General features: G+C 43.5%; 1 protein-coding gene and 1 long non-coding RNA gene across 4 annotated transcripts in view; one reads left to right on the top strand and one right to left on the bottom strand.

Moving 5' to 3' along the window:
- LOC137323124 (uncharacterized) overlaps positions 1–7,566 on the top strand; it is a 28,523-nt gene extending 20,957 nt beyond the window's left edge. Inside the window, exon 3 of the long non-coding RNA XR_010963315.1 lies at positions 6,294–7,566. This is a non-coding gene — a long non-coding RNA (uncharacterized lncRNA). The remainder of the gene's footprint in view (positions 1–6,293) is intronic.
- The window catches only part of farp1 (FERM, RhoGEF (ARHGEF) and pleckstrin domain protein 1 (chondrocyte-derived)), a 240,541-nt gene that overhangs the window by 153,982 nt on the left and 72,041 nt on the right, over positions 1–14,518 (bottom strand). The gene's annotated exons all lie outside the window — the stretch shown is intronic.

Raw genomic sequence — 14,518 nt, 5'->3', positions numbered from 1 at the left:
GAGTTATGGTAAGATATTCAGTTTTGCTCATTTTTTTTTATTCGTTCATGGGATGTGGGCGTCGCTGGCGAGGCCGGCATTTATTGCCCATCCCTAATTGCCCTTGAGAAGGTGGTGGTGAGCCGCCACCTTGAACCGCTGCAGTCCGTGTGGTGAAGGTTCGCCCATTAAAATCATAGTACCATTAAAAATATCTAAACGAAGGAACTTGTATTTATACAGTGACCTTCAATACCCCAGGATGTTCCAAAGCGCTTTACAACCAATGAAGTGCTTTCTGAAGTGTAGCCACTGTTGTAATGTAGGAAACGGGGCAACCAATTTCTCAGGTGAATGTAAAAGATCCCACGTCACTATTGCACTGAAGACCGGGGTGGGGTGGGGTGGGGGGCACTTTCAGCCAATTTGCGCACAGCAAGGTCCCACAGACAGCAATGTGATGACGACCAGATAGTGATGTTGAGGGATAAATATCAGACAGGACATCCGGGAAAAACTCCCCTGCTCTTCATCGAAACAGTGCCATGGGATCTTTTACGTCCACCTGAGAGGGCAGACGGAGCCTCGGTTTAACGTCTGATCCGAAAGACATGCTTTGGAAGGGGTACTGAAAAGTACAACATAACTGATCCCAAGGGGTGTGAGTTGTAAGGAAAAAATTACAGAAGATTTACTAGAAAGAAGACGGTTAAGGCAGTGGGTGTGCACCCTATCAAAGTATATACATTACTGAATGGCTTCAGTTACTGTCCTATGCTGTTGTTTATCGGAGAAGGGTTGGAGAGTAGAGAATGGCAAATGGCTGCTGAGGTAGCTTTTGAGAATCTAGGTCTCATTGGTCTGTTGAAAACCCAAATGTCACTTTGAGGAGTGTAAAAGTGTTCAAAAATTAACCAAAATACACCATTTTAAATTTAATTTGTTTTTAATTGGCGGGATGATGCCTCCTGACCCCTTACTAGAGTTGCCAACCCTCCAGGGTTGCCCTGGAGTCTCCAGGAATTAATTATTAATCTCCTGGGCTCTGCTGCGTGCAAACTCTGGAGGGAAAAAAAATCACTGGGACAATGAAAAAAAACTGTGTTTTTCTCACTTTTCTTTAAACACTTTCATTTATCAATTATTAAAATATTGGAGACGGAGGAGAAAAAGCTACTTGACCGGGCTGGTCGATTGGAGATGGGAGGTTATGTGATGAAACCTCCAGGAATACGTCCAACCAGAGTTGGCAACAGAACCCCTTACAAATGGACCACTAAATGTCAGGAGGCAGTATTTGGAATGATTATTACAACTCAAAACTTGCTGCCTACAGCCCTGACTGGGATAATCCTAGCGTTAATAAGGCTGGGTTAAAAAAAATTATTTTAGTCAGCTTTTATAAGCAAGAAAACTAATTAAATAATAGATTATCTATTTTTAAGGGAAAGGAGTTTAAAAATACAAAAAAAGTTCATTCCCAAAATGACAAATAGAGATTTCAATAAAATTGAACAAAAAGTTCTTCCCTTTTTATATGCGGTGGAAGTAGATTCAATAATAACTTTCAAAAGGGAATTGGATAAATACTTCAGGAGGAAAAATATGCAGGATGGGGGGGTCGGGGGGGGGGGGGGGAAGCAGGGGAGTAGGGCTAATTGGATAGCTCTTTCAAAGAGCCGGCACAGAGACGATGGGCAGAATGGCCTCCTTCTGTGCTGTATCATTGTGTGATTCTATGAAAACAAAATGTAACGCCAATTTTTATTGTAGATTCTAAAATATTGGAAAAATACATCAAAGAAATTGTCAATAATCTAAATTTGGGGGGGGTGGTTCTTCCCTTTACCACTTGTACCTCCCTTCAGACTCAAGTATATTTTTTTCCTCCAAGTTAAGGACTGTTCGGTTTGTAATATTTCAAATAATTTGCCAAGTACAGCAGTCAGGCAAGAACAGTGGGATTGCTCCAAATGCAGTTGTGTGCCACACTACAACAACTTGCATTTATATAGCGCCTTTAACATAGTAAAACGTCCCAAGGCGCTTCACAGGAGCGATTATCAAACAAAGTTCAACACCGAGCCACATAAGGAGATATTAGGACAGGTGACCAAAAGCTCGGTCAAAGAGGTAGGTTTTAAGGAGCGTCTTAAAGGAGGAGAGATAGAGAGGCGGAGAGGTTTAGGGAGGGAATTCCAGAGCTTAGGGCCCAGGCAGCCGAAGGCACGGCCGCCAATGGTGGAGTGATGAAAATTGGGGACGCGCAAGAGGCCAGAAATTGGAGGAGCGCAGAGATCTCGGAGGGTTGTCGGAGCTTACAGAGATAGGGAGGGACGAGGCCGTGGAGGGACTTGAAAAGAAGGATGAGAATTTTAAAATCGAGGCGTTGCCGGGCCGGTTTAATGCGTGACTTTGTGTTGGGGCTAAAGATGCCAAATTTGCCGGCTCGAGAGATCTCCCCGACAAATGTGCAGCTTGCACCTGTATTGCAGCCTGTTCCTGGCCTAGTAGAATTTTAATTTATAATAAGCCTGTCGACAGATGTTGACTTGATATTGATCCAGTGAATATATATCAAGAGATTTCTCCCTAACATCAAATGCAGGGTTAATATCACCGAATTCTGTGGAAAACAAGGTGATAGAAAGTTATCAGCATTCAAAATCTCCCATATTGTCTGCACTGGTTTCTGTAAATACACATAATGAAATACATCGAAGTCCTGCCACTAATTCTACTCCTCTGGGTTCTTGTGCGACTAAAACGATGATTTTAACATTCTAGTTGTTGAATAATTCCGTCTGTATTATTACATTAGATACTTTAATCATTTCCAAACCAAAAATCTGCTCTTAACTTGGCACAAATTGGCTGTCAATAAAGATCATTCGAGTGAGAAAGATTTACACAGTCAAGTTGTTCTTCCGGGCCTGGATTAAGATATATCGGGCCAGATTTTGTTGGGAGTGGGGCATCTCGCGACGTGCCCCGTTAGTTAGACTTTTTCTCCTCGCCCTTCAGCTCAAAATTATTTTGCGGCGTAACTTGCTGGAAGTGCGAGCTGATAATGGGGCGGGGAAGGGAGACGGGGCATCCGGGACCTCAGTGAACGACGGGACCAACAGTCTATCTCCTTAAACAATGAGATTTAAAGATCGAGAAAGAAACAGAGGAAACGACAGAGAAGGAAATCAGGTGAATTAGAGACAAATCAGGTTACAGAAAGAGAAATAAGGGAGAGGGAAAGAAAGATTGGATTAAGAGAGAGAGAGAAAAAGAGACAGAAAGGAAATGCAAGAAAAAAATTTGAATTTTAAAATCTCTTAAGAACAATCCACTACCTGAAGGAATGAGACTCCATAGTCTCAATTGTTCCCTTTATGGGCCAGAGAGGTTGAGACGCCGTTTGTGTGAAGCAAACGGTGGAACGGCATAAATCGACCAGCAAGTTCTGGAGATTTGCAACTCATGGCGTTTCTCTCAATCCCCTGAACCAGCCGATTTGCGCATCAATAAGGGCGGGCGTCGTTAATTCACCGTTATTTCTCCAGCAAATTACCGACCCAATATTGGGAAAGAGTGGATGGAGTTTTATACTGTATCTGGACATACTGTATCTGACCTTGCAGTACCTGAGGCCATTGTCAGGTAACCAAATCACCCCAAATCTTTTGCCAAATCTTATATAATTTTTTTGCCAAAGAAACAGTAATTGGTTTGCTTAAAAGCTTTTCCATAAAGACAGCACCGCTTTGACCCAAACAGAAAGAGGATTCCCGAACTCTCTCAACAACTGTGTAGCAGATGACCCTGTATTTGACAAAAGCAATTTTCTAAGGGCCTCAAAGTGTTATCAAGGAAGTCCTTTTATGGATACAATACATAAAGCTGTCTAATTTTGGAAACTAAGGCGTGCTTTATAGACAGAGTGATTTAGTGCTCGATACTGGAAGCTGTGAATGAAGCATTGTGCAACGAACAAAATAGCATGCCACTGTTCTGAAAAAGCCTCAAGAAAACAGGACTCCCAAATTATACAGAGAGTAGGAGACACACTAGGCCAGGATTCTGGCACTGTAGATTTGCAATTGGAGAGTAGCAGGTCAATGTTACTTAGAATCATAAAATGATACAGCACAGAAGGAGGCCATTTGGCCCATTGTGCCTGTGCCAGCTCTTTGAAAGAGTTATCCAATTAGTCCCACTCCCCTGCTACTTCCCCATAACCCTGCAAATTTTTCCTTTTTAAAGTAGAGATCCAATTTCCTTTTTGAAAATTACGATTGAATCTGCTCCCACCGCCCCTTCGGGCAGTGCATTCCAGGTCATAAGTCGCTGCGTTAAAAAAAAATTCTCACCTCCACCCCCCCCCCCCGGCTTTTTTGACAATTATTTTAAATCTGTCCCCTCCGGTTACCGACCCTCCTGCCAGTGGAAACAGTTTCTCCCTATCTACTCTATCAAAACCCCTCATAATTTTGAACACCTCTATTAAGTCTCCCCTTAACCTTCTCTGCTCTGAGAACAGCCCCAGCTTCTCGAATTTCTCCAGATAACCGAAGCCCCTCATCCCTGGTGCAATTCCAGTAAATCGCCTCTGCACCCTCTCCAAAGCCTTGACGTCATTTCTAAAGTGCGGTGCCCAGAATTGGATACAATACTCCAGCTGGGGCCTCACCAGTGATTTATAAAGGTTTAGCCCCTTACTTGCATAGTTTCAGAAAGTGTGCAAAAACACAAGGAGCTGCAGTCACTATTTTGAGTCTCGATGCCTTATCACAGAAAAACCCTGTGAAATAACGGGTCCTGCAGCAATAGGTCACTTCCTATTGAAGGCTAGAGTCTCCCGTTTATCAGGTTTTTTTTAAAAAATGAGCAGCTGGCCGCCTTCCATCTAGTCCCAAAGGGATTGGAGTCTCCCGCACAGAATTCTCTCAGTCTGGTTGGGGGAAGTTCTCCTGTAACACAAACCCTCTCACTGACTCATTTAAATAACAACTGCTCTCTTGAGCACTATTGCAGAGGACGGTCATTAAAAGATGGTGCTTGATTTGGATTGATATTAACTGTGGAACACAAGCTCTTTCAGACAATGTTGGGACACAGTAAAATTGATTTTGGAAATGATTACTCTCAGGTCCAAAAATAGATTCAACACTCTTGTTAAGTGTCACCACTGGTCACAGGTGCTGTTGTTCTGGCTGGTTCTTATTCCAGGACAGTTATAAATTGTGATAAAGAAAAGGAGACGTGGCATTGTCCATTGTTACACATACCGACTGCACAAGGACTGAGCAGGGCTGCAATAATAATAACAACCATTATTGCGTCAAATGAACAGAATCTTCCTTAACACGGAGAGCGTAGAGTATCTCTGCAGAGGCAAAATTGAAGTAGGACGGTCAAAATACCGAAACTTATAAAATTATCAAGCGCTGTGAAGATGTGACAAAACGGCATCAGGTGTCGGAGGTGCCGTCTTTCAAGTGAGACGTTAAACCGAGGCCCCGTCAGCCCTCTCAGGTGGGCGTAAAAGAGCCCAGGGCACCGTTCTGAAGAGGAGCAGGGGGAGTTCTCCCTGGTGTCCTGGGTCAATGTTTATCCCTCAACTAACACCGCCAAATCTGGGCATGATCACATTGTTGCTTGTGGGAGCTTGCTGTGCACAAATTGGCTGCTGCCCTTCCATACGTTCCATGGTAACGCCACTGGGTTGGGTAGCACTTTGGGACGACCTGAGGTCACGAAAGTTGCTACATAAACGCAAGGTTCTTTTTTCTCTCCTTGTACTCATTTCGTCGGCAGAACCTGGTTATTTTTTTTGCCCCCTTCCCTTTGCACAATATTTTCTCCCCCGCAGATTTTTCGGTGAATTTGCAGTACCGCCCATCTTCCAGCGCGCCCGTGCCCTATCGCGGTGGTTACCAGGCGGGAAGGTGTTGGCGAGGTTAGCGTTTATGTGTGTGGTGTCCCTGTGAGGGCGACATCCGCAGCTGACTGATTAGTTTGAATAATAAATGTTGACAGCTCCAGATGCTCCCCTCTTGGTGAGGCGCGTTGATTTGTCTGTTCAAGATTAACTTAAACTACTTAACCTCCTAGCTGCCCACGAGCGAATAAAAAAAAAACTCCCGCCACTCCTCACTCCCGTGGCAATCGACCAAACAAAATAAAAGCAGGCGCTGCCCAGTGAGGGGTGCAAAACACCCAATTGTTGTCTGCCTCACTCTCCCAAGGCGTTATTTTGGCATTTTGTTATCAAAGTCACTCACAGTAAAACGTAATACCAACCTTGATCTTTTAAATTACAGCAACTCCGCAGAGCGTTATCTGATTGGCAAGTAGCCGGATCATTGTTTGAAATCGCAGATTGACCAGTGCATGCCTCAAGCCTGAATTATCCCAGCAAAGCCACACCCCAAGGCATTTCCTTTATTCACAATGCTTCCAAGAAACAGGAGACGGAAAAGAGAAGGAGGCAGAAAGGAATTAGTCTCTACAGCTGCCGGTTACCTGGACTGTACAATCATATTTTCATATTCAGATTACAAAGCGTTCTCAGTGGCGTCAGAACAACTAACACAAGGCAAGGTCATTCTTCACCAATTTGCCAGCAGCTTCTGTAAACATATTATTTCCAAATGACAAGGACCAAAAAAAAAATATTAGGAGTGCGCAGTTGGTAACTCTCTCACCTCTGAGTCAGGTGGTGGGTTCAGGCCCCACTCCAGGACTTCATCGCGTAATTTAGGCTGATAGTTCAGTGCAGTACTGAAGGGGTACTGAATTATTGGAGGTGCCATTGGCGGCCGTGCCTTCAGCTCCCTAGGCCCTAAGCTCTGGAATTCTCTCCGTCTCTCTCTCTCCTCCTTTAAGATGCTCCTTAAATTCTCCCTCTGACCAAGCTTAATATCTCCTAATGTGGCTCGGTGTCAAATTTCGTTTGATAACGCTCCAGTGAAGCGCCTTGGGACGTTGAAGGCGCTATATAAATGCAAGTTGTTGTTGTTATGCCATCTTTCGGATGACATGTTAAACTGAGGCCCCGAGCTAGACGTCTAAGGACTCATCGCAACATTCAAAGAAAGACAGGGGCGTTCTCCCCGGTCTCCTGACTGACATTTGCCCCTCAACCAACATCTCCAAAACAGACTAATTGGTCATTCGCCTCATTTGCTGTTCGTGGGACCTTGCGATGCGAAAATTGGCTGTAGCGTTTCCTACATAACAGCAGTAACTGCACCTCCCAAGTAATTTGTTGGCTGTGAAGTGCTTTGGGACACCCAAAGGCGTAATAATGTGCTATACAAAGGCAAACTCTTTTCTTTTTTCTGTGTAACTCTCGAATGCCAAGTGGGAAAGACCTTAAAGATATGAAAATAATTTTGAAGAGGGGGATATGGCATGACCCAGAGGTTCTGAAAGGATTGTACTGGAACGCCACTAATGGCAGAATATTTGTATGGAGATTGACTCTACAGAATGCAACACTGCTGTTCTTGTACAGACCCTGTTATGGTTATTAAGTAACCGCTTTATTCTCACTTCACAATTCTTGCTGATTTTTTTTTTAAATCACAATTCTTTTCTACAGCTCCATGTTCATTTGGCCCTATTTTTGACGGCCAGTTCCTGCCTATTGTCATTAAGACAGAAAATGCTTGAGAAGCTCAGCAAGTGGGGCAGCGTCTGTGGAGAGAGCAACAGAGTTAATGTTTCAGGCCGAAGACCTTTCGTCAGAACTGGAAGATGTTACAAAGACTTTTTAAACACGTTCCAGTTCTGACGAAAGGTCTTCGGCCTGAAACGTTAACTCTGTTTCTTTCGCCACAGACGCTGCCCCACTTGCTGAGCTTCTCCAGCATTTTCTGTTTTTATTTCAGATTTCCAGCATTTTGCTTTTGATTCCTGCCCTATTGTCACACCTTCACTCATGCACATACTCCAGGGGTTGCCAATCCTCCAGGATTGCCCCGGAGTCTCCAGGAATGGAAGATTAATCTCCAGGACACTGCTGCGAGCAAAAACCCAGGAAAAAAAATCACAGGGGCATGAAACAAAAAGGGATCTTCTTGTTTTCTTTGAACACTTTTATTTAATAGTTATAAAAAAATATTAGAGATGGAGCAGAAAGACTGTTTAACAGGGCGGGGCAAGCGGTCATGTGATGAAATCTCCGGGGATACGTCCAATCAGAGTTGGTATCCCTAACACACTCACACACAAGAGCCATTTCCTGGTCAGTCAACGGTGAGTGTTGGTACTACCACCAGAAGGGCCGCAGCATCAGAACCCCCAAAACACCAATATGTTAACCAAGCTTTTGGTCCCAACTTGCGAGTGGAAAAAAAAAGTTGAGATTTAACTCAATACATAGATTATTCCAGTTTAGCAGGTTGGGGAGGACCAGGGGACACTGGAATCAACTATGGAAGAGTAGGAATAAGAACATAAGAAATAGGAGTAGGAGTAGGCCATACGGCCCCTCAAGCCTGCCCCGCCATTCAATCAGATCATGGCTGATCTTCGACCTCAACTCCACTTTCCCGCCCGATCCCCACATCCCTTGATTGCCTTAGAGTCCAAAAGTCTATCCATCTCAGTCTGGATAGACTAGGTGTTGGGCGGTTCTTCTTTTCCCAGAGAGGGGTGAGCCTCTTGCCAGCTGGTGTGGTGGGAGATGACTCTCTGCCTTCGAGAAGGAGCTGGACCAGTTCCTGACTGGGTCAGAGATCTCATCATATAGAAGGTAAGTGTCCTTATAGATAACACACGGTCTGTGAGATCTCCTGGACTGGATTCGATCTCCTGAGGGGATTGGAGAGGAATTTTCTAGGATATTTTTTCCCTTATTGGCCTTGGGGATTTTTTCTCTTTTTTTTTTGCCTCTCCCAGGAGATTACAAGGGGGAGGAAGTGTCCAGTCATGATTCTCCAGCCATCATGAGTGTGGGACAATTTTGTACACTCGTAATACACTTTGGTCCATTCAGAAGCTTTTTATCTAATTGCCTTAATTCATTATCTCAAATTGCCACCACCAGCAACACACCTGTATCCACCAGTACTTCACCTCCGCTGTTACACAACTCAACAGTGATCTCTCCAGACACAACCCTAAGATTCAGAGGGCAAAATATATAATTATACTGCCGAGGGAGTTTTCCACAGTTCAAGTGAACACAGTCTAAAGATTTCACAAACCCAACACTACACCTCACTGAAATTCTAGTGACAACAGAGCACAAACTGGTAACAATCTTACTTGAAAAGGAAAAGTATTTGCAGGGCAATGGGGAAAGAGGCGAGTGGGACTAATTGGATTATCTCTTTCAAAGAGCCGGCACAGGCCCGATGGGCCGAATGGCCTCCGTCTGCGCTGTATCGTTCTACGAATCACTCCCAAGTTTTATAATTTAATTGCACAGCAAGCTACAATGAACAGCTGCTAAAAGAAACAGACCAGACTGGAGTGAAGCATAGAATCACTTGTCATTTTCCACTTTTCATCTGTAGGAGGAATATACCGCTAATAAAACAAGGAACCTTTTATTCATGAAGGATGGCCCATTCGACACGAGTTCTCATTTTTCCTTTTAAAAATTGTATTTTTCCCTCAATCTGAAACGTGAACTTTTCTCTAGGTGCATAATCCTCCCCTTTTTCAGGTTTTGCATTGGGTAAACATTCAACTGCCTCATGCGAGAGGTTAAGGTCACAACTGTGAAACACACAGCACATTCTGAAACAGCGACAAAAAGACAACAACGAGACAAAGAGCCGTGGCTCGGTGGGCAGCACTCTCGCCTCCGAGGCAGAAGGTCGTGGGTTCAAGCCCCACTGCAGAGACTCGAGCACAAAATCTAGGCCGACACTCCCTAGTGCAGTACCGAGGGAGTGCTGCACTGTCGGGAGGTGCCGTCTTTCGGATGAGACGTTAAACCGAGACCTCGTCTGGCCTCTCGGGGTGGACGTAGAAGATTCCACGGCCTGAAGAGGAGCAGGGGGAGTTCTCCCCGGTGTCCTGGCCAACATTTATCCCTCAACCAACATCACTAAAAAACAGATTTATGTGGTCATTATCATAGCGCTGTGTGTGGGATCTTGCTGTGCGCAAATTGGCTGCGGCGTTTCCTACATTACAACAGTGACTACACTTCGAAAAGTACTTCATTGGCCGTAAAGCATTTTGGGATGTCCTGAGAAACCTAAATATCCCACATCCTTTGTCAACAAGGTCCGCAGTTTCCTCAAAACACTCCAATGGGATAGCTGAAGATCCAGAAAAACTGGACCAAGTTAATGCCGAATTTCCATCGGGGTCCTAAAACCGGTGTTAGGACTCCGATTCGCACGTTCAAGGTGTCTAACGCCCGTTTCAGGTGGCGCCACGCGCAACCAGACGTCGCACGGCTTCTGACGGAGCAACCAGCGCAGCTTCGGGGGGAGATCGGGCGCCAGAGTTCGTGATCCAGAATTCATTCCTCCCCCCCCAACCTCATTTCTCGCCCCATAAAAACGGGCGCGACGAGATCCAAATTCTCCCCCCCGCCCCCCAGTGGATTCATCAGCGTCACGGAGTACGGACAACGCTCCGCAAAAACACACTCGGGAATATAAAAAAATAATCTAATGTTCCCGGATACCTGCGGGAAATGCAGTTATTCCTGGGAGAGAAGCTTTTCAGACTCACCTCACAGGGTCACTGACTAAAAGGCTGTGGTATTTACTAGGACGCATTGAACAGAAATCGCTTGGTTGATTTCTACTTTACGGCTGGTACATCAACAGCATCGTTTTTCCAGGAATTAATCATTCTCGATTCAGAGTTAAGACTGGCTTTTAGCACGATGAATGATTACTACAGAGCAGACATGCAGACACCAAGGGTCTGCCTGGGTATGTATCTTTGATCAATTTGTTCTCTTCTGCATATGGGAAATGCAAGTCAGCAGGGCAGAATCTGGTATTTCCTCACCAAAATATGTACACAGTACTTTTATTTAGTTAAAAGAAGTGAATTGAGGGGAGAGGAACGCCGTTTTAAAAAAAAATTAACTGGCTACATGAGCTAATGAAGGGCTGGCTTGTGTGTTTTAGTTAAGCTGGTGCAGTCATGGTGCTGGTTAATCCAGTGCTGTGTCAGTATCCCCAAGGTGAAATGGTATCATTTCTAGTGTCACGACGAGCATTAGATGCTGATTTATATGGAATCGCTGCTCAGACACTGAGCTAGGGGTTGCCAATTCTGGTTGGACGTATTCCTGGAGGTTTCATCACATGACCTTCCACCTCCAACCGTCCTGCCCGGTCAAACAGCTTCTTTCTCCATCTCCAACACTTTTTTTTTTAAAAGAAATGATCAGCGAGGCGTTGCTTTTAGTAATTTCTCAAAAAAAATTTTTTTAAAAAAAAATCTTTACAAGGGCAGGAATCAATTGAAATTTTTCTTGAAAGAAAGTAAACAAAAATTATAGGCAGTGCTGTCTACTTGTTATCTTTCACTTGCTCCCAAACCTGCCCTTTTAAAGCATAAAATGTAAACCAGTTTTTGTAAAGACTGCATCGCTTTATGAATTCTGGTCTTCATTGTATTATTGTTTTTATTTACACACCAATTTAGACATTTTGCAAATCTGCTAACAGCTAATGCGTTGCCTAAACTTACAGGTTTAACACCAGATTATTTTAATTTTGCAATGTAATAGCTTGGCTAAAGTTATTTGGTAACTAGGTAACAGCCTTTGTAATTAGGTAATAAATTAGGAGGCAGATGTAAACAGGAAAGTTTAATTCATTATTCATGATCGTCAACTAGTTTTTCACATCAACGTATTCACATCTTGCCATGTATCATAGTACGGTACAGCACAGAAGGAGGCCATTCAGCCCATTGTGCCTGTGCCGGCTCTTTGGAAGAGCTATCCAATTAGTCCCACTCCCTTGCTCTTTCCCCATAACCCTGTAAATTTTTCCCCTTCAAGTATTTATCCAATTCCCTTTTGAAAGTTACTATTGAATCTGCTTCCACCGCCCTTTCAGGGAGTGTATTCCAGATCATCACAACTCGCTGTGTAAAATTAAAATATCCTTTTGTCACCTCTTGTTCTACGTAAAGGACATAAAAATATCCGCACCTTTAACAAAAATACTGTACTAATCAACATAAAAGGTGGGCAAGACTGAGGTATCACAAAAAACAGTGGAATACCATGTAAATAACCCGTTTGTCTGAGAATTTGTAACTCTAAACTGCTTAGATCAAGCTGTGTCACTTTAATTGAGCGACACTATATTTTGCCTCTTCCCTCCTCCAAATTTTCGAAGTGAAAGTGCGAAGGAGTTGAGATACATCTCGGAGAGAATGGTAACGGGAAAACAGATCTCATTAATGAGTCATTTTGCACATCTGTATCTATTGTATACTAAATTTGGTACATAGTGTGATTGTTCCATTGAAACCCCATTATAGGTAGCTGCAGTACTTGTTCCACCTGTAGGTTACATAGAAGGGACAGCACAGAAACAGGCCATTCAGCCCAACAGGTCCATGCCAGTGTTTATGCTCCACGCGAACCTCCTCCCATCCTTCTTCATCTCACCCCATCAACATATCCTTCTATACTTTTCTCCCTCATCTGTTTAATCTAGCTTCTCCTTAAAGGCATCTATGCTATTCGCCTCAACTCCTTGTGGTAACGAGTTCCACGTTCTCACCACTCTCTGGGTAAAGAAGTTTCTCCTGAATTCCTTATTGAATTTATTAGTGGCTAGCTTATATTTATGACCCCTAGTTCTGGTCACCCCTGCAAGGGGAAACATCTTCTCTACGTCTACCCTATCAAATCCCTTCATAATCTTAAAAATCTCCATCAGGTCACCTTTCAGTCTTCTCTTTTCTAGAAAAAAAGAGCCCCAGCCTGTTCAATCTTTCCTGAAAGGTATAACCTCTTAGTTCTGGTATCATCCTAGTAAATCTTTTTTGCACTTTCTGCAATGCCTGTATATCCTTTCTATAATATGGAGACCAGAACTGTTCACAGTACTCCAAGTGTGGTCTAACCAAGGTTCTATACAAGTTTAACATAACTTCCCTGCTTTTCAATTCTATCCCTCTAGAAATGAACCCCAGTGCTTTTTTTATGGCCTTATTAACCTGCGTCACTACTTTTAGTGATTTGTGTATCTGTACCCCGAGATCCCTCTCCTCCTCTACCCCATTTAGACACTCTATTTTCCAAGCAGTGTGTGGCCTCCTTATTCTTCCTACCAAAATGTACCACCCCACACTTATCTATATTGAAATTCATTTGCCAATTACACGCCCATTCTGCAAGTTTATTAATTTTTTCCTTTAGTTTGTCGCAGTCCTCCTCAATATTAACTCTCCCCGCCAATTTGGTGCTGTCCGCAAATTTTGAAATTGTACTTCCAATCCCTGAGTGCAAATTGTTTATGTAAATAACAGTGGTCCCAGCACCGATCCCTGGGGAACACCACTTCCCACCTTTTGCCAGTCTGAGTAACCACCTTTAAACCCCTACTCTCTGTTTTCTGTTTTGTAGCCAGCTTGCTGTCCATTCTGTTACTTACTGAAGGCTTTTTCAAAATCCAAATAAATTACATTCGCTGCATTACCCTTGTCTTAGGGTAACATAGTTAACGCTATGATAAAGCGTTAACTATGTAAAAAATGTTAGACTGTGAGATGCACTATAGCTGGTATTAAATAGTGAGAGTAGATTCTGGCTATCCAGCTCCCACAAATTGCTGAAACTGTTTTGCAAAAATGTTTTCATCCACTTTTTTTTTTCCCCTCAGTAACCAAAATTTGTGATGCTGAAAATAAGGATTTAATGTAGAATTTTACCAGGGACTCGAGTTATGTGGAGAGACTGGAAAAGCTGGGATTGTTCACCTTAGAGCAGAGAGGTTTAAGGAGAGATTTAATAGAGGTGTTCAAAATCATGAAGGGTTTTGATAGAGGCAATAAGCAGTTTGAACCTGCTTCCACTGGCAGGAGGGTCGGTAATCAGAGGACACGGATTTAAAATAATTGGCAAAACAACCAGAGGAGAGATGAGGAGACTTTTTTTTTAAAAAACGCAGCGAGTTGTTACGATCTGGAATGCACTGCCTGAAAGGGCGGTGGAAGCAGATTCAATAGTAACTTTCGAAAGGGAATTGGATAAATACCTGAAAAGGAAAAATGTGCAGGGCTATGGGGAAAGCTCTTTCAAAGAGCCGGCACAGGTACGATGGGCCGAATGGCCTCCTTCTGTGTTGTGTACTATTCCAGGAAATGGGGTGAAGTCAAATGTAAACAAAATCGGGCAGCGTGTAAAACTGGCGGCCGTTTCCTGCCAGCGGTGAGTGTGAAAATTTACCCCAATAATTCACAAAAGTTACACATTTCACAATAATTACATTTATCCAGTGTGTTGTCTTTTGTGTTAATGCCGTCATTGAAGTATTTATTTGAAGGCCTCAGCCTTTTCCAAAAGCCTGGGCTTGGGTTTGATATTTGTGCTCAGAGC

The sequence above is a fragment of the Heptranchias perlo genome, chromosome 6 (genome assembly GCF_035084215.1).
Source record: "Heptranchias perlo isolate sHepPer1 chromosome 6, sHepPer1.hap1, whole genome shotgun sequence".
NCBI classification, from domain to species: Eukaryota; Metazoa; Chordata; class Chondrichthyes; order Hexanchiformes; family Hexanchidae; genus Heptranchias; species Heptranchias perlo.
This window is presented reverse-complemented; position numbering and strand designations above follow the sequence as displayed.